We start from the raw sequence: 21,629 nt of genomic DNA, 5'->3' as shown, positions 1-21,629 counted from the left end.
AGAATGGTTTATAAAGCATAAATAGGTCTCAAGAACTTTTCCAGTGTTCAGATACAACCTGCTGAGGGAAAGTCCCAATCGCACACTGAATAAAACTAAAGCTGCCAGACCTAAAGTTATGAAAGCTTGCTCATAAGAAAGGGATTCTGTTTCCTTTAAGTCACACAGATGAAATGTAAATTAGATTGAATCAAACTCTACCCCAGCACGCACGCGCGCACACACACACACACACATATACACACACACACATGCACACACCCTGAATAATGAAAAATAAACATGAATATTTTTGGAAATTTGATGTAGTTTAATCTCTATCATCTTTTATGTAAATTATTTAGCATATAATAAAAATTATGAGCTGCCCAAAGAAACAACAACAACAACAAAAATACAAAGAAACAAAAACGTGACCCATGGTTGAAAGAGTAAACAGTTGATAGAAGCAGACTCAAAAAATTGATGTAGGAATTAAATTTGTCAGAAATATATTCTGAAATAATTGTGATAAAAATGCCAATGAATTTAATAGAAAATGTATACAATATGCATTGGGATGTGTAAGTCTAGGAGAGGGAAGAATATATATGTGTATACATAAAATATGTCTACATCTATATATAAAGGACTACACTAACTTGAATATTATATGTGTGTATATGTGTATATGAAAACAAAATACACTAATCAGAAAACAAAGATTGATAAATTGGATATGAAAATCTTTTAAAATTGTGCTCATCAAAAGTATGGGGAATATCAATAAGCAATCCAAAGTGTGAAATGATATTCCAGAAAGATAGAGCTGGAAAAAGATAATTTCCAAATTATATATAAAAAGAATTCCTAAAAACAAAAATTTAGAAGACTATTTAATAAAAAAAAATACTTAAATGGGAGAAATAATAAGTACTGCTATTGGCCAAATGTTTGTGTCTTCCCACAACCAAATTTATATTTTAGAACTTAATGTGATTTTAATTGGTTATGGTTCCTTCTCATTTATTTTTGAGGGAGAGAGAGAGTATGTGTTTCTGTGAGTCAAGATAGCCTTAACTGAAGGGGAAAGTTAATTTGGGGCCCATATGTCAGATGAGACATGATGAGGAAGTGAAACTATAATGCACAAAATAGAAATTTATTACTCACAGGTCCCAGAGAGGTTACAGATGCCAATGGGAGGCCAATGGGAAGTTTGGAAGTGGCATAGAGTTCAACCAGCAGGGAGGGAGAGAGAGACAGATACAGGGAGAGGACCTGTGGGACCATCTTTTTACTAAAGTCCTTGGACACTATCCCTATGCTTTCCCAAAGAAAATGGGTTGTGGACTTGTTAGGTTAAAAAAAAAAAAAACATTCATGAAGAGAGGTGTTTATTTACCTGATGAAGGTGTTGATCTTTGTGGTTTATTGTGATCAGCACCCTAGATATGTTGGGTTTTTGGTTAGTGAGATGAGGAATAACCACACTGAGAGGAGAGGTTTTAACTAGGCCAAATGTGATGGAGCACAACTGTGTTTCAGGCAACTTATGTCAGGCCTGAAAGGAGATGCCAAGGCAGTGACTCTATTAAACAAGTTATGCCAGAATCAGATCCCCAATGTGGTGGCATTGGAGGTGGGACCTTTGAGAAGTGATCTGATAATGGGAATAGTTACCCTAGTAAGGGAGGACCCAGAGAGCTTCTTTGTACTTTCCACCCCAAGAATACACAGTGAGATGTGTAAACCAGAAACAAAGTACTCATCAGATCCTGAATCTGCTGGTGACTTGATCTTGGATTTCTCAACCTCCCAAACAGTAAAAAATAAATTTATGCTGGTCATAAGCTATCCAGCCTTTGTCATTTTATTATAGCAGTCTCAATTGACTAAACCAGTCCATAAAATATCCTAGATATTAGTCATTAACACAATATAAATTAAATCCACATTCAGATGTGATTTTTCTCCACTAGAAAGGCTAAAACAAACTGATGACCTCAACCTTGGAAAATATGTGAAACAACTGGACCTTTTATCCTGGGCTGGTAGGAATATCAAATAGCACAATCAGTTTTGGGGACTGGTGATGGCCAAACAATTCCACACGTTGGTATTTAGTAAAGAAGTAAAAACATAGACTCACAAAGGACTCATATGAAAACGTTCATAGGCATGAATTGGAAACAACTCAAATGTCTATCAACAGGAGAATATGGTTACAATCATGGCACATCCATCCAAAGGGCTATTACTCAGATTACATTAAGATAAAGTCCAATAACAGAAAAACCTAAATGATGATGGTAGAAGTAAAAATGTGGTTTCCTCTGGGAAAAGGGTTTGACAGGAAAGGGGAATAAGGAGAATTCTGAAACTATGAATGTTCTACATATTGTTTTAGGTGGCAACACAGGTGTATAAAATTCTCTCAAACTCACTGAAATGAATATAAAGCATTTGTTCACTTTATTATATCAATTATCCTTAAATAAAGATGAACAAAAGTAAAATAACATAGAGAGAGAAACACATGCATATTTTTTATAAAACTAGATACAGTCTTACACACTGGAAAAACCCAGGTAACCAGCACCAATATCAAGAAACAGGACATTATCCACTTGCCCGCACACTCTTGTACCTGCTCCCTCTCTGCCACCTCAAGTAACCACTGTCCTGACATCTAATAGATTGGTTTTATAATTTATTGACATTGATGTTGTTTAGTGTATACTCCTGTTTCTGGCTTATTTGACACAATCTTAACTGAATAACATTTACTCATTTATTGTGTGTAGCCATGGATCTTTATTCTGAGAGCTTCATGTTGGTATTCTAGTTTCTTTAATCATTCTGCTTGTGTGCATCTAGAGTCTTGGTGCATATTAATGTCACATTAATTCTTGTTGATTCCATGTCTTAGGAAGCTGCCAGAGGGTTTGGCAGTAATTTGTAAACATAGCAGACCACAGCTCTTCTGTAGCAACTAGAAAGTACAAATAAATTTCTACAACAACTACAAAAAGCTAGAAAATTAATTCTCTCTGTGTATGTTTTCATATTTTATTGATGAACAATTTTGTTCTGCAATGAAATGCACTTACGTGTTCTGTTTTGCGTGTTTGAGAACCATATGCACCACATAACAAGAAATACTCAAAACATTTCCTTCTCCTCAGAAATACCCTGCTCCTCTTTCCAGTAATCCCTTCCCCTGGGGATACTAACAGATACTAACTGAATTAGCCTGGACTTTAAAAAAATATACATCTCCTCCTAAGAACTTTAGATGTCACTAAATGTAAGTATTTATTTAGGGTAAAGAACATAAATAGACAATTAAAAGCTATAATCAACTGAATCCCACTCATAAACCAGTACATTGATGTCAAGCAAATCAGTCACCAAATTTCTTGCTGAAACACAAAGCTATTTCAGTGTTCCCAGCTGCAGGGCAGGGGGGACTTTGAGCCACACCTGCTACAGCAGTAGCTGAGAGAAGCCTTTGTGATTTTTTAAATTGTTTCATTTGTTAAGTAAGAGAATAATGTTGCCTGGTCTGGCAAGTTTGGCTGCTCTTGTTTAGACTGCAAGGTGTAGTACCTGAAATTCAAATTTTCTCTAGCACAGGCTTACTATTGATTACTGTTGGGCTGGTGCAACTGGACAAATGTTGTCATTTGGGAAATTTATTATAAAACCAGGAAGCAGTCAAGGAGCTTTCTCTAATGTAAATTTTCCTAAAATCTTTTGACCTGGAGTGTAGAAAAAAGAGTTATGATGACTGAGAGTAAATAGTTTTATCTTCCCGTCTGGAAGAAAAATTGTTGAACACTTTTCATCAAAGATTTTTGCTGTAGACAAATAGTATACACCATGAGAAAAGATGGATCATCATTTATTTTCAGTCATCATCACAACTCCTAATAAAATGTATTTTTCTCTGAGTTCATATTAGGTGCATTGGCTGAGTATAGCCAATGTTTGAATCACCAGTGACCTTCAATTTAATGTGACCGGTGTACATGCCTAGATATGATTGTTTTCCATTCAATTACAATAAGACCAAATAGGCAGGTTAGCTTCTCCAGTCAAGTCAAAGCTCTGTCAGAGTAGGGGGAAAATGAAACCAAGTGGCATTTCCTGTTCTGACACAGAAGCACCTCACCCCTCAGTCATTGTGCACCTGCCTTCTGAGGCACAGGCCAGACCTTCAGACCTGGATTTGAGGCAAAGAAGAGCACATTCGTTCACAGGAGGAGCTTCCAACATGCAGGTCCCCTGTCTGCTGAGGGCAGTCATAGCCTCTGTCTGGCTTGGTAAGAATGGTAAGTGTTTCAGTCAGCTTTTTCACTGCTGTGACCAAAAGACCTGACAAGAATAATTAAAGGCGAAAAAGTTTATTTGAGAGTTCATAGTTTCAGAGGTCTTAGTCCATATATGGCAGACTCCATTTTGGGGGCTCAAGGTGAGGCTGAACATAATGGAGGAAGGGTGTGGCAGAGGAAAGTAGCTGAGAACATGGCACCAGGGAGGAGAGAGAGAGAAGAGAGAGAGAGAGAGAGAGAGAGAGAGAGAGAGAGAGAGAGAGGGAAGGGGGTTGGGGGGGGAAATCCCTATGGAGGATTAGTGCACTGATTGGATCAATGTTCTTATAACCCAAGGGTGGCCACAGACTCAGGACCTGGCTCTGAGGGTGGGAGGCAGCAGCGGCAGGTTGTAATTATCTGATGGGGTTTAGGAGAGTAGAGTGATGGGCGTGGGAATCAGAGCTCTCCTACACTAGATCCTCAAGACCCCCTGGAGGATGCCACAGGGAGAATCAGTCTAATGTTCGTCTCTTTCTCTCTCAGGATCCAGCATGTCCCAGAAGGTAACAAAACATCAAGCTGCAATTTCTATACTAGAGAAGGAGGCTGTGACCTTGGATTGTGTCTGTAAAGCTACTAGTTTTATTGATTATTTATTCTGGCACAAGCAACCACCAAGTAGGGAAATGATTCGTCTCATAGATCATAATGTTACCGAGGGTCTGTTTCCCCTGGACTTACAGAAACTAGTCATCTCCATTAGCCTCACCATCACAGTCTTCTGTGCTCTGAGAGAGTCTGCAGTGAAGCAGATGCCCACAAAACCCTCAGATCTCAACACCAGGTGGTTGAACACTTGGGCAGTGGACTGGAAGTGGCAGAGGCTGTCAGCAGGGTTGGGTTTATAAAGGAAACCTTACCCTAAGGGAAACACTGTCTCTCTGGCTCAGAGAATATTACCAAGCTGTTTTTTTAAAATTTGTTCTTTTTAGATATACATGTCAGTAGAGAGCATTTTGACATATTATACATACATGGAGTATAACTTATTCTAATTTAGATCCCATTCTTGTGGTTGAACATGACATGGAGTTACACTGGTCATGTATTCATACAGGAACATAGAAAAGTGCTGTCCAATTCTTTCTACTTTTTCCTATACCCATCACCTCTCCCTTCCCTTCATTCTCCTTTGTCTAATCCAATGAACTTCTATTCTTCCCTCCCTCCAAACCGTTATTCATCAAAAAAATTCTATCTTCAATTTTTTTAATCTGAGAATACACTTTTTGACAAAAGATTTAAAAACTATTTGTGGTAATACTGTAAAGTAGGAAATTGACTTTTAAAAAGTTCAAATGACCAAATCTATACCTAAATAGCTAGCATGTTTAGTCTGAGCGTTATATAAGATATGAAATATCCCTGGAATCTTACCACTAAGTTCCTAGCTGCCTCATGCCATGTCATGAATGATTTGGAGTGATGTGCATAGAGCAAATGTCACCATAGACCTTGATACTAAGGAGAAATTAAGCTTTTTAATTTTTCTCAAACTAACTTCATGACCTGGTCACATCCTCTATCTATGATCAGAAAAGTTACACATGTTTAAGGTAGAAGAGAACAGAAAATACAGGAAGAATGCTGAAAAGTAACCAAAATCACTCTGAAATTTTACCACTTCAGAAAAACTATAATGGAATCATCTGATATATGATGACTTATATTCCATGTTTTTACCCAAACCTATGTTGCAAAATTATTATTATTATTTATACTTATAGATCAGAATCATGCAGTCTAACAATGATCTTCCACTGTGATTTTATAATACTTTATTTATTTCATCCCCTTTTGTCAACTATTTAAATTATTCTAATTATTCAGTGTAATAAATAATGCTGACATGAACCCATATCACTGATGATTTCCTAGATAATTCCCAGGCTGAAGTTTATCTTTAAGTCTTTCTGGCTTGGGTTCCCTTCACCATTTTTGATCCCTGGAATATTTTTATTCTACAACAACTAATTTTTTTTTGGATTTGCCCTGATCTACAAAGTTCTCTTATATATGAAGGATTTTGTTTACTATCTAGCTCCCAATGACTCTAGCTAGCCTTGATTTCAGACAGTCCTACATAAAACACATATGTAGAGTACCTGTCATAAAAGTACTTAAATGGTAGTTAGTCCCCTGGCTATATTGTTTGATGATATTGGGAGTAAAATAACCTAGTGAATTTGTCTTCATCTGAAATTTTGAACAGAAAGATATTTTCCTTTAGAAAGCATTTCTAGCCTTCTTCTGAAAATTACAATGATCTAAGCATAAAGTGGCTTTCCAGAAAGGAGAACATGAATATGTTTTGTGACTGAAAGAGAGACAGAGAGATACAAACAGACAGAGGTGGAATTTTGTAACTAAATCATCATCAAGTGATAAGCTAATGAAACAGTAAAATTCAGAAAAGCATGCTGGATAAAGTAAATAAAGTTTTCCGGAGAGATGTTTTATTTTTTTTTTTTTATTGGTTGTTCACAACATTACAAAGCTCTTGACATATCATACTTCGAACAATAGTTTCAAGTGAGTTATGAACTCCCATTTTTACCCCAAATACAGATTGCAGAATCACATAGGTTACACATTCACATTTTTACATAACGCCATACTAGTGACTGATGTATTCTGCTACCTTTCCTAAGGAAAATGCTTGCAAGTGGTTTACAAAGAAAAAAGTTAAACATTTGAAATAAGAAAAATATATCCTAGAATGTGGTTCATGAAATATTAATGGTGAGAGACAGTCAAAAAAGGATTCTCAACATCTAGCAAACAATTTATAACACCAGACCTGAAATAATAGGTGTACTATTTTGTGTAAATATTACTTCTAATCTATTTCTCTTTGCCTGTAAGGAGTCCTCTAAAACTTTTCTAAGAAAATTTCATACAGTTTTTACTGCAACCTAAAATCTTGGTCAGTAATCTTTCCTCAAACTATAACAGCCTCAAACCACATCCTGTTTCCTTAATCAATGAGTTAGTTCTCTTTCTTGTCACAATAATATTTTCTCAGTGGTCTCATACCTCTAATTCTTTTAATATTTCCATCAAATCATTTTTCCAATAAATAGATGCCATCTAGGTAGGAGTGCACTGATAGTGTGCCTGCCTCTTGCTCACTGCCTCTTTGGACACCTGAGGCTTTCTATACCGCTAAGTTGAACTCCCTGTGGACACAGTGATGAGACTTACTATCTGAAATGTCAGGAAAGTTCTTATATGTTGTTCTGTATTACTTATCCAGGATTTAGCAAGACATACGGTATTTATAGATAATCCATTGCAAATAAACTAGAATTTATGGACATGGATAAATGTGATTAGATAATGGGAGTTATTCATGTAAGATTTTTAGGTACATTATCTGTAAAGTTATAAAACCTGGAAATTCCAAACCTGAATGTTCCAACCTGGACTTCCACAGTTGGTTGGTCATATGCATCCCAAATCTACCCTGCTGTTGAAAAGGGCTTTAGGAAGCTCAACCAAAGAATTTGGGGCCTCTCAGAGATCACCAGGGCTGCTGCATTTTCTTGTTTCCATTTTTGCTCTCCAGACATCCCCTTACCCTCTCCTGTGGTCACTACCTACCCTTCTTGGAAAACTGCAGTCCTGCAGATAGACTCATTTCGTCCATTTTTGAACTTCGTAGTATAGATTCTTTCCTGTGACTTTCTCTCAATATTTCCAAGATTCATCCATATTGTGGATAGTTTAATTTTTTTTATTCCCATTGGTATATGAATATATCACTGCTTATTTAGCCATCTAGCTAAACGGTCATTTTTACTTCTTTGGACTTTGGCTATAATTACAGTGTTGGTGTGAATATTCTTACACATGTTCTTTGGTAAACATATATTCTCAGTTCTATTGGTCATATGTCCTTAGAATTTCTGGATCAAAGATCAGGTATATCTATATCTATACTGGCTTTAATTTCTCTACTAACAATGCCTTCAAAAGAAAAGGTTGAAAACCAACAGAAATTTTAAGTTCTCATCACAGTTGTCCTCTCAGAAACTTTTCACGTGAACTGTGACTATTTTGCTAAAACCCTCTCCTCCTTGGGCTTCTCTGACTACTCTCTGGAGTTTTCACCTACTTCTCAGCCCATTGGCCCTCTGTCTATTGAATATACTCTAATCTCCTTTCCTGTCACAGTTGGAGACCTACAAAGTTCACCTTTGAGGGACATCGTCTCTCTCTCTCTCTCTCTCTCTCTCTCTCTCTCTCTCTCTCTCTCTCTCTCTCTCTCTTCTCTCTCATTTTGTTTAAACTGTATGACTCACATATTTATATCTCTGTACCAAGCTTCTCTACCAACTTTCCCTGGCCTTTCACCTTTTTTTAAGTGTAATTTATTCCTCTGCCATGATTTTCTCTATCAGTGTGGTTCTTTCCAAAGCAATAAATGCATTGAAACTCTCTCTTATGCACGTATGTATGCCATTGCTTCTTTGCATGGATGGGATTCCTCTGTCTCTTCTCTGGCTTTGTCTCCAGATTTTATCTTAGGATATGAGTCTCAAACATTTAGTTACTGTCACTGGAGATGAGTCATTAAAGTTAAGGATGGTAGTGTGGGGGGCTGGCTAAATAAAAATTATAGTTTCCTCAGTTTTCTTTGTGTCCCTGATCTTTCCCTTTTTATCTTAATCTTTGGAGTGCAAATGAAATGACCCCTATCTTATGGGTTGCTCTGCATACTAGATGCTGTCCTAGTGCATAATCAGATGGGGTCAAGCTTTCTGTTTGTCTTACTGTTGTCAAGACTTGCTTTGCTTCTTTGTGCATTTTTTTCTTTCATGTTTACTGGCCTACTTAATTACTTGGCTTTAGATTAGATCTTCCAACTACTGAAAGTTGCAACCTAGGACTTAAGAAAAATGAGGTGTTTTGGTTTCTTTTTTTTTCAATTTTCTGACTCTGGTTCCAAAGGCTTAATTATTTTAATAAAGAAACTTTTTAAAGCTCTCATACTCTTGAGCCTTGAGAAGACTTTTACAAAGTATTATCCTCAATTGTAATGTTGATCTTTTCAAAATTCAACCATGAGAGCAAAAACTGAATTCTGTCCCTGGGACAGTAAGGAGAAGCCTGACTATATCGTGGGAAGTGAACCATTTGACCTTGGAAATGTGATTGTGAAGATAGGCAGTTGGAAGTATACAATTCTAGAAAAAGTTATTCCAAGAAGGAATTCTCATTCTTAAGACAATTTTGAGAGGATTATTTTTCTTTGAAAAACATGTGCAAAGGATCAGATAGGAATTTGTGTATAAGAAAGGATAATCTCACCTCGAGTTTAGTTTGATGACTTGAAGAAAAATGGGCATTTTTAAAATTTATTTTTAGTTTTAAAGTTTAAAAGAACACTAGGAAAGATTATTTATGCTTGTAAGGTGGATGTCACATTTTTCAAATCCATAGTAGAAAATTGCCCTGTGATACATGATAAGGGATTTCAGACAGTGATGGCTAGGAAGCATTTAGTTTGGGTCTTGTATTTTTATATTTATTTTTGAGATAGACAAACTGTAGTAAGTATAGTAAGGGAAATTTGTGGGCTCAAAATATGAAAGGTTTTGACTCTTTTATGAGAAGCCTTCAGCCTACATATTCATTTTGCTATGCTAGGATAGTTACTTGATTACAACAGGTATCAAAATCTGAAAATGAGGGTAGTCACTAGTCACTCACCATTAAAAAATCTTGTGAAAAATAAATATTACTAAAATTACTCAAAATAGATCATGGACTTAAATGTAAAAAGTAAAACCATGAAATCTGTTTTAAAAAACTGGGAGAAAATCTTCAGTTCTTGGGGCTAGGTTAAGGAGCTCTTAGATATCTCACACACACACACACACACACACACACACACACACACACACACAAAGTTATGTAGTTAGCCATAATTTGTATCCATTCTTCTTGTAATAGTGGCACTCACCACCACCATTAGCAATAAACCAGACAAGGACACACACACACACACACACACACACACACACACACACACACACACACATCAAACTGTGGGAATCTAAATGAGCTCCATGGATTGTACCAATGCTGACTTCCTAATTTAGATGTTACACTGTAGTTAAGAAAGATACTACCTATGGGGAACCTGAATGAAAAGTACATGGAACTCCTCTGTGCATTTTTTATAAACTCTATGAATCTATAATTCAAAATAAAAACTAACACTTAAAATATTTTTTGAGAAAAATATTTTTTTTAATTTTGCATAAAACTCAAAACTGTGAATCAGCCCTTTAGACTCATTACCCATTACACATATGCATCCTTGGCTCTCTAATTCCTACCCTGAAAATAGTACTAATCTTGCATTTGCCCTTGTACACATATTTATACATAATCTAGGGTACACATATTTATACAGTGAAAAACTGCCATTTAAAAGCAATTTGTAAGGCTTAGAGCTTGCAGTATGGCAAGATTAAATAAAACGTATGAATGATAAATTGTATATAAGTTAATGTAATGATTTGTAGATATCTGAGAAATTATCTTATTCTCAAAGCTAAAGCAAAAGAACAATGTGTTTATGCTGTTGTATAATGAAGTCTCTGCAGCTTATTTTGCGGGAGGCTAGGTAACAAGTTCTTAGATCTGACACCAAAGAAAATACACACACACATACACACACACACACACACACACACACACACACACACACACACACACATATCAAACTATGGGAATCTAAGTGAGCTCCATGGATTGTACCAATGCTGACTTCTTGGTTTAGATGTTACACTGTAGTTAAGAAGGATACTACCTATGCGGAATCTGAGTGAGGAATACATGGAAATCCTCTGTGCAAAGCAGTGCATCTGAGAGTTGATGTCCTCTGTTGGGATGTTGCTAATGGGGGTGATGAGTGCCACTGGTACAAGTCCAGGGAGAAAGGATACAAATTATGGCTAACTCCACAGAATGAAGTGATAAAATTTACCTACATGTTCAATTGCAAAATCCAGTAGCATGCTATAAAATGAAACAAATTAGGCAGGAGTAATTTTGCCATGTGTTACTTAATTTCAAGATTCTTTGAAAAACAGCTTGAGATATAAACCAGAATATTATTGAGGTTAATTTTCATAAGATAACTACTCTTTAAATTTGTTAGTATGTTGATATTGTCCAAAATAATATCACCTTGAAATTTTTTATATTTATTTGAAACTAAATATGCTAAATTATTTTGAAGACTAAATATACAGAATAGTAAACAATTTTGGAACATAAGAATGATAGTAGTGGAGAGGAGACAAGTTGTATCATATACTAAATAATATAAAACTGAGATAGTTAAAAGTAGTTTGTATTAGCAAAAGCATAACTGAACCACTGAGACTGGTAAATGAGAACACAGAAGACAGACATAGAAACAAATTTCACATTGGAAATCACTAAAAAATTAATATAACCATGGGAAACAATGGGTAATTCAGCAGACACTATTAGACTTGTTGGGTAAACACTTGAAAAAATTGACTTCTTACTTCTTAGATCAAAGTTATTCCAAATGGTATACTTAAAAGATTAAATATAAAACATACTAGAAAATTTCAAGATCTTTTTCTGTAATTTTAAAATGAGTCAGACTTTATAAGCAAGGCCTGAACTTCAGAAGGCATAATAAAAGTTACTACATTTGAATAGATAATGAGTATATTATAGGAAACCTTTTAATATGAACAACACAACAACAACAAAAAGAAAATACACCATAAAAAAGGCCAAAATCAAATGCCAAAACGGAAAATAGTTTCAAAACCCAAGGAAAGTATGACTTTAATTTGTAAAGAGGTTTCATAAAGCAACAAGAAAATAAACTGTCCAAAGGAAAATTATAATAATAATAATAATATAGCTAATAGTAATTGTTTGCTATGTTTAGCCATCACTATGCATTGACTATACATAAGTATAAAAAATGTGCGTTTATAAAGATTCAATCTATATCTTTCTATATCTGTGTTTTAATCAACATTTTAAATTTGGCTTATAGCAATTCTATAAGGTATACACTGTTCTTTTTCCTTTACTCATTTGAGGAAACAAAGTCACAGTTACTGAACTCCTTGTTTAAAATCACACAGAAAATAAGCCATAGAGATGATATTTGATCCCTAGTAATTTGTCTCTAAAACTAACACAGAATTTTGAATAGACTTCAAAGAGAGACGTTCTGAATAGATTCAAAATGTTTTATATCTAAGCTTCACAAATGGTAGAGAAATTAAAAATGTTACTCATAATTGGCACTTTTCACCTATTAAATTACAAAAGACTAAAAAGAATGACAACATAATATGATGGCCCGGGAGTGGAAAAGCAGACCCTCTGACATATTTGTTATGTGAAAATTGCATGGATCCTTTTTCACAGTTTTAGTATTTTCAGTAATTCTTTTTTTTTTACATATGATTTATTTTTATTTTTTTTTAGTCATACATTACAGCAGAATGTATTTTGACATATAATACATACATGGAATGTACATACATCAATTATATTGTCTATTCTATTCTGCTGCCCTTCCTATCCCCCTACTCCTCCCCTCCTCTCCCATCCTTTCTCTCTATCCAATCGAATCTAGTATTTTCAGTAATTCTTATGGATGTACTTGTTCCAGTTGGCCAAGATTTTTGTATGAGGCCATTCACTCAGTGTAATCTGTGTTAGGAAAATACTGCAAATATATTGAAACTATGAAACTGAAATATAATATATTGCCATTGTACAAGTGGAAACTGAGGCATGAAAATTAAAGAAAACACAGACTGGTGTGGATAGGTTTGTCTGAAAATAATGTTTGAGTGTGTGTAAGAGAGAGACAGGAATAGTTGCTGCTATGATGAGCACTGTGATACTGAGGGACAATGAGGAAGAAAGCATTTATTGTGCACTACTTATATGGTATGAAATAAAATCTGCATGGATAATTCTCAGCCCCTGACCTACACAAACATGGTGACTGTCAAGTCTCGCTGAAGTCCAGAAATTCAGAGCTCTTTGTATCTTCTGTCATGCTTCTCCCTTCTCCCCTCCTAACATGTGTCAAGTTTGCAACCCTGACTTTGAAGCATATTTGGCCTCAGTCCATGTAGCCATGCATAAAATTATTTAAAGAAATGGTTCTTAACTTATATTTCCAAGACTCTGCATATTGCAAAAAGAGCTTTCTAAACATATCCTCAAATTACTTGAATCCCCACCTTTTTTAGAGCTCCAGTTCTGTTAAGATTTTATATTTTTCTGCTCAGTTATTGTGTTTTTGTTGTTGTTGTTGTTGTTGTTTGTTTTATTGTTTGCTTTTTGTTTTGTTTTGGGTGGGGGGTGCTTGGACACAAAGTTCCTTGGTCTTGGAGACCCAAGACGACAGTTGGCATCAGTTCATTGGTGGTCATCATCCTGTTGAAAGCATCTTATCTGAATTTCTTCAGTCTTAAATAATATTAATTGTAAACGTTGTTAAAGAAATACATGCATATTGCAAGGTTTGAAAACATCAGAAGAACATAGGACATAAAGGAAATTGTTGTGTGAGATTTTTTAAATGTGTTTATTGGTGCACTGTAATTATACATACAAGTGGGAATCACTGTGACATATTAGCACTTGCACATGACATAAATTGGATTAATTTCATTCCCCAGTACCTTCCCCTTTCCCTTTTCCTTCCTCTACTAGTCTCCCTCCTATTTTTATGAGATTTTTGTTATTTTCCTTTTTTACCTATAATTTCCATATGAGAAAGAACATTTGAAAGTTGATTTTCTGAGTCTGCTTTATTTACTTGATGTTCTTCTGTTCCATCTACTTATCAATAAATGACATAATTTCATTCTTCCTTATGCTGAGTAGAACTCCACTGGGTATATATACCACACTTTCTTATGCATTCATTTGTGATGGGCACTTAGGCTGGTTCCACAACTTGACTATTGTGAATTATGCTGCTATAAATATGCATATGCATGTATTGCTATAGTATTTGGATTTTAGTTCTCTTTGATAAATTCCAAGGAGTGGAATAGGAGAGTTTTATGGTGACTCCCTTCTTATTCTTTTGAGGAAACTCCTTGCTGATTTCCATAGTGGCTATACTAATTTCCATTCCTATCAATAGTGTATCTTCCCCCCCACATCATTGACAGCATTTATTGTTATTTACATTCTTTGGCTGTCATTCTTTTTTTAAAAAAAAATAATTGTAAATGGACATAATACCTTTCTTTTATTCATTTATTTTTATGTGATGCTGAAGATTGAACCCAGTGCCTCACATGTGCTAGGCAAGCACTCTACCACTGAACTACTACCCCAGCCTTTGGTGGCTGTCATTCAAATAAATGAGATGAAATCTCAGTGTAGTTTTGAATTGCACCGCCCTAAAGATGTTAAATATTTTAAAATATATTTCTTAGCCATTTCTATTTTTTCTTTTGAGAAATATTGTAAAGTTTATTTGCCTGTTTACTGATTGGGTTATTTATTTTTTGATATTAAACTATTTGAGTTCTTTATATATTCTGGATATTAATCTCCTTCAAAAGAGTAGCTGGCCAATATTTTCTCCCAGTCTTCAGACTCTCTCCTCATCCTCTTATTTATTTCTTTTTCTATGCAGAACTTTTTAATTCAATGGCATCCCACTTATGGATTCTTGGTTTCTTGAGTTTTTGGACTCTAATAAAGGATGTGAATGCCTGCATTTAAATGTTATATGTTGACCCTATGTTTTCTTCTAGTAGATGCAAAGTCTTAATTTCTGGTCTTTGATTCACTTTGACATGACTTTTCTGTGAAGTAAGAGATAGGAATATAGTTTCATTCTTCTATATATTGACATCCAGTTTTCCCAGCATCATTCATTAAAAAGATTGTCTTCAACGTGTGTTTTTGACACCTTTGTCAAGGGTGTGTGGCTATATCTATGTGCATTTGCTTCTTTTCCTCTATTCTATTTTATTGGTCTATATGTATATTTTGATGCAAATACCATACCACCTTTGTTACTATAGCTCTGTAGAATAATTTAAGATCAGGTATTATGATGCCTCCAGCATCACTCTTATTGCTCAGTATTGCTTTTGCTTGCTATTCTGGGTCTTTTACTCTTCCATGTGAATTTTAGAACCAATTTCTAGACATATGACCTACCTAAACTAAACCCAGAGGAGAGGGAAAACCTGAAGAGATCAATAACAAGCAATGATATTAATGAAAAGTTAATTAATGAAAAGTCTCCCAGTTAAGAAAAGCCCAGGACTAGATGGATTCTCTGCTGAATTCTACCAGACATTTAAAGAACTAATGCCAAGTCTCTTCAAGTTATCCCATGGAACATAAAGGATGAAACACTCCCAAATTCATTTTATGTAGCTAGTTTCACCCTGATGCCAACATCACTAAGGGCATATCAAGGAATCAAACTGTAGTCCAATATCCCTGATGAACATAAATGTAAAAATCTTTAAAATATTAGCAATCTACCTTTAAAATCACATTAATAGGATTGCATACCATGATCAAGTTGGTTTCATCCAAGGGATGTAAGGTTGGTTTAACATATGCACAAAACTAAGTGCAATTCATCACATAAATAGAATTAAGGATAAAAATCAGATGATCATCTCAAAAGAAGCAGAAAAGGTCCATGATAAGGTTAAACACCAATTCATGTTAAAAATACTGAAGAAATTAGGGATAGAAGGAACTCACCTTGACATTTTAAAGGCTATATGTGATAAATGCAAAGCCAACATCATATTGAACAAGAAAAAATTAAAAGCATTTCTTGTAAAACAAGACAAGGATGCTCCCATTCAATATAGTACTTGAAATTTTAGCTAGAACACTTAGGCAAGAGAAGGAAATTAAAGGGATTCCAACAGGAAAAGGTGAAGTCAAATCTCTGTTTGCAGATGATATGATCTAGAAAGCCCCCACACAAAAAAACCCACGAGAAGACTGCAAGAGCCGATAATCAAATTTGACAGTGTAGCAGGATACATAATCAACTTACAAATATCAATAGCTTTTCTATACACCAATGATGACTCCACTGAAAGGGAAATCATAAAAACAATTCTATTCCCAGTAGTCTCAAAAAAAAAGTAGAAGTAAATCTACTCAAGGAGGTGAAAGACCTCTACAGTGAAAACTATAGAACACTGAAGAAATACACTGAAGAAGAACCTAGAAGATGGAAAGACCTCCAATGTTCCTTGGTTGTCTCAATTAACATTGTCAGAATGACCATACTACCAAAAGCCGTCTACAGATTCAATTCAATCTCCATTAAAATACCAAGGACATTCTCCGAGAACTAGGAAAAAAAGTTCTAATATTCTTGTGTATTTTAAAGAGAAATTTTATCCACTATACCTACCACTTGGGTTTAAATCTTGTAACCTCTAGTAGTAGCTCAGCTTTAAAGGCTGTTCCAAGGACAAGGACATGATTAAAAAGTACAAACTAGAGAAGGCTTTTCCCACTACTACTTCAAATCTCTTATTCACTAAGTTTGCCAAATAGGAACACTGTCCTTTTCCCAGTGGATGTCACGGCTGATGGCAGGAGTACTGTGATACTGCAGTTGTGGCCACAAGGGGGCAGTGGCTCCACTCCCCTCCTTCCACAAGTTCCAAAGCATGAAAGTTACTAGAGGACTTGCATTCCTTTGGCTGAACAGACAACAGAAAGACGTCTCAAGCATCAGAGAACAAGATCTGAGAAGGAGAAGCAGCTCCTCTGAGAAGTTTTGGAATCATTACAAATTTTCCCAAGACTGAGAGATCAGGATGGAGAACAAGTTGCCATGTGCCTTCCTGGTCTTGTGGCTTCAATTTGGCCGTAAGTAGGAGCTTAAGAGATAAGAACCCTATGGCATTTTCATCCAGACTCAGGAGGGCTAGGGGTTTAGTCCCAGGTCAACCCATATTTCCTTGTTGGGATGTTTCTAAACTGCTGAACTAAAGGCTTTGTGTCATTTCTGATTTTGTTTTCCTGAGCAGGGCTGCATGGAGAAGATCAAGTGGAGCAAAGTCCTGAGACCCTGAGACTCCAGGAAGGAGAGAGTAGCAGCAGCAACTGCAGTTACAGAGACATCAGTTTTAAAGGACTCCATGGGTATAGGCAAGATCTTGGGAAAGGCCCCAGATTCCTCCTCAGTCTATATTCAATTGGGAAGAAAAGCAGAAAGACAGACTGAGAGCTACATTATTAAAGAAGGAAAGTTCTGTGTACCTCATTTCCCCTAAACCTGAAGACTCAGCCACTTACCTCTGTGCTGTAGGTGCCCAGTTCTTTCCAGGCTACTGCATTCTACATCAAAAACCTGCATCTGGGGCTCTGGAATAAGGTCAGAGGCATTTCTGCTGTTTTTCCCCCTGGAAGGAGTATTTACTCAAAATGTATAACCTCTTTCCAAGTTTTCTAATTGAGAATGAAGCCTTGGGACATAGCCAGAGAGGGAGATATTACTAGTGAAGCATCCATAGAGTTGCCTGTGGGTGTTCATGGGTCAACCTGTTGTTTACAATAGCCCAGAGCCTCCTCACACAAATTCAGAAAGGAGAGCTGTGATCTGGAGAGTCATGGTGTCTGTCTGAGACTACTTGGAAAGAAGCTGCGCAGGTGAACACACTATTCCCTACAAATAATTTTATTTCTCATAATAATCTGGTCATGTGATTATAAGTGAATATTTTCCATTTTAATATAGTCTTCTTGAAATCAACATTACCAACCACTCCCATCTCTAAATCATAATAAAATTAATTGAAAGAATTTTTATACCAATTCTTTCCATTTTCTCAATTCCTGTTCTTCACCTGCACTTGAATCTCACCACTGTATGCATCACTCCAAGAGAAGCTCTCACTGTATCACCGGTGGCTTTGAGACTGATAAGGCCAACAGATGGTTTTCAGTGTCCATCTTGTCTGGTTTTCAGCAATCCTTTCAGCAATCCTTCCTCCCTTCTTTTAAAATTCTATCTTTATCAAATTAAAATAGACATTCACTTACAAAATCAGACAGCAATGTGCTATTAGCAGCAGCCCTGCACATACCCAGTCAGGTCTCCCTGATGATGGAACCGCTTTTAATTCTCAGGTAATGCTTCTGACAACTATTTCAGTAGTGTAAAAAGCCATTTCTTTTCTTTTTCTTCTTTTTCAAAAACACACAACACATATAATAAAAAGTATGCAAAAGTTAAGCACAGAGCTCAAAGAAATTTTATGCTTTTTTATATCCATATAGTACCAGTTGGCAATACAGGTGGACAATTTCCATCACTCCAGAAGATTTCCACATGCCATTTCCAGTTTAGATGCCCTCCCCAATCTCTCCACCTAAGGAACCACTATTCTGACTTCCACCACCTGTTCTTGGACTTCGAATGACTGGATCAGACACTGTTGGACAGTGTAGGCTCCCATGTCTGGCTTCCTTCGGGTGACATAATCTCTGCATTCATTAGTGCTGCTATCTGTGTCAGTTGTTTGCTCTTTTTTATTGATATGCAGAGTTCCTCCAGATGAGTACACACTTCTTAATTCAAACTTCTTGAAATACACATTTGTGTTGTTTGGATTATTTACAGTTTGGTGTCATTGTGAAAGAAGCAGCAAAAATATTTCAATGTATTTTGGGGGACATGTGAACTTTTGGGTAATCCCAACAGAATGGATTTCCTAGATCTTGGAGTAGGCATATGTTTAGAATAGTGTTTATTGACAAACATTTTTCTAAAGGGTTGAGCCACTTTACACTCTCCTGAGCAACATATGGGAGTTCCAGTTACTGTATATCCTCACCAAGAAATGGTGGCAGTTTCTTCTTTGCTTGTTTTTAAATCTAAGCCATTCTGGGATGTGAAGTGGTGTCTCATAAAATTGTCATTAAAATTTGCTTTCCCCGAAGAATAAAGATGCTGAACACCTTTTCATGTGGCCGTTGCCATCTGGATAGTCTTTTCTATTCAGTACCTGTTCAAGTCTTTTGATCATTTCTCTAGTATTTATGTGTAGGTATTTTTAAAATATATACTCTGGCCATGAGCCCCTGTCAAAACCATGTACTGTGAACTCTCTCCAGTCTATCGTTGGACTCCTCACTTTCATCATCATATCCTTTGATATGCAGAAGTTCCTAGTTTTAATGAAGGATAACTAATGATGTTTTTCTTTAAATGTTAGTATATTTTGTGCCTTGTTGAGAAATCTTTGCCTACTTCTACCTTAAACCATTTTTGTAATGATGTGTAATATGTCAAAGTTCCATTTAATTAAAAAATAATCCTTTCCCCCATTGAATTACAATGCCATTTTTGTCAGAGTGATTTAATGATTTACCACCAAGTGATTGAATACGTGTGGTCTATTTCTGCACTCTCAGTTTTATTTCATCTATTAATCTATTGTTCTATCCTTTTCATAATGTGCTCATTGACCTAGTTTTATAGTAGGATTTAAAATTCATCCGTTTTTCCTTCATCTTTCTCTTTCTCCATATTATTTTACCTATTCTATGTCTTTTGCAAATCAATGCAAATTTTAGGATCAATTTCTAAATTCTAAATTCTTTTCAATATCTATAAAATTTTCTGTTGCAATTTTGATTGGTATTGAATTAGATTTATGGACTGATATGGAGATAATATATATTTGAAAATCCTGAATCATTTAAAAAATAAAAATGATCTCTCCATTTTGGGGGGGCCACCTTAATTTCTCTAACCAATGATTTTATTTCTCAGAAGAGTGATCTAGCACATCCTATATCAAAATGTATAGTGATAACATGAAATTGTTAAAATTATGTTTTCCAATTGTTGCTAGTGAATGGAAATCCAGTTGGACTTCGTACTCATTGAAATTTCTACATGTAGTAGCTCGTTTTAATCATTTGTTTTGGAATACCTTCAGATTTCAAACATTCATAATCATGCCACCTAAAAATGAAGAAAGGTTCGTTCTTTTTTTTTTTACACTTTATATCTTATTTATTTTCCTCACACTACTGGCCAGCCTTAGTAGCAGGGCTCACTTTATGGGTATATAAGCAGTGCGTTCACAGAGCCTCACATTCTGAAGAGTCCCCACTTGGGTTTAATATTCTGTGGTCACTGTGTTGAAATTCTTAATTTTATCTTTGAATTTATATTTTGTAAATGAAGAGTGTTGGAATAACGGAGCCTGTGCCCAGGGTTGGAGCTTCAGCTCACAGTGCCTTCCTACGCTGCTTCCTGTCTTCCTCCAGGGATTCTCTGCTGCTCCTGGAACTCTACCCTCAGCTTCTCGTTACCAGTGTGTCCCTAGGATCCTCCTCTCCCTGTAGGGACCTGAGCAAGAGGGTTCTATGGGGTGGTACAGGGAGTGTCTGGAGTAGGCAAGGTTGCAGCACCCCTTCCCTTTTATTAGGCAACTCCCAGAGGAACTTTTTACATATCCATCTATGTACTAAGTGTGTCATGTATGTCAACCTGGCATGAAGTTTCTTTTCCCTTGTGGCAGCAGACTAGTAAGAATGGAAAACTGAATCCCATGCCCCATCTTGGACCTTGCCTGCCTTCCTTCTATCCTTCTATTCTTTCTTTCTTTCTTTTTTGCATTGAGTGTCACAAATTATGTAGCTTAGGATCTCTTATAAAATGTTGAATAGCATTTTTATTATTCTCAAACTCAAGAGTAAAGCATTCAATATTTTATCCAAATACTACTAAGATTTCTGAGGAAGGTATCTACAATAAAGCAAAACAGAAAGCAAAGTAGGACTTTAGTTAAACCAGCATTTGAATACTTCTAACATGGGAAACGTTTCTGAAGTTAAGGTCTAAATGGGGCTTACTAGTCAGCTTTGCATTACTACAACAAAATACCTGAGACAATTAATTTATCAAGAAGAAATGTTTATTTTGCTTATAGTTCTGGAGTTCCCAGTCCAATAATAACCAGTTCCATGTCTTTGGGCTTCTGGTGAGGATAACAGATGGCAATGGTGGGAAGCATGTGTCAGAGCAAATCTCCCACAATTGGGCCATCAGTTGATTTAGTCTTAGGCATCTGAGTGAAATAGAAAGAAAAAGAGGTAGCCAATCATAGGGGACTAATTAACTCTATTTAGATCTCCTTATTATCAGAAGGAGGTAAGAACTTGAAAATGCAAGAGATACGGAGGAGAGGAGTAGAGTCTAGATTACTAGCT

Source organism: Ictidomys tridecemlineatus, chromosome 5 (assembly GCF_052094955.1).
Source record: "Ictidomys tridecemlineatus isolate mIctTri1 chromosome 5, mIctTri1.hap1, whole genome shotgun sequence".
NCBI classification, from domain to species: domain Eukaryota; kingdom Metazoa; phylum Chordata; class Mammalia; order Rodentia; family Sciuridae; genus Ictidomys; species Ictidomys tridecemlineatus.
The sequence above is the reverse complement of the archived record's forward strand: the minus strand, read 5'-3'. Positions refer to the sequence as shown.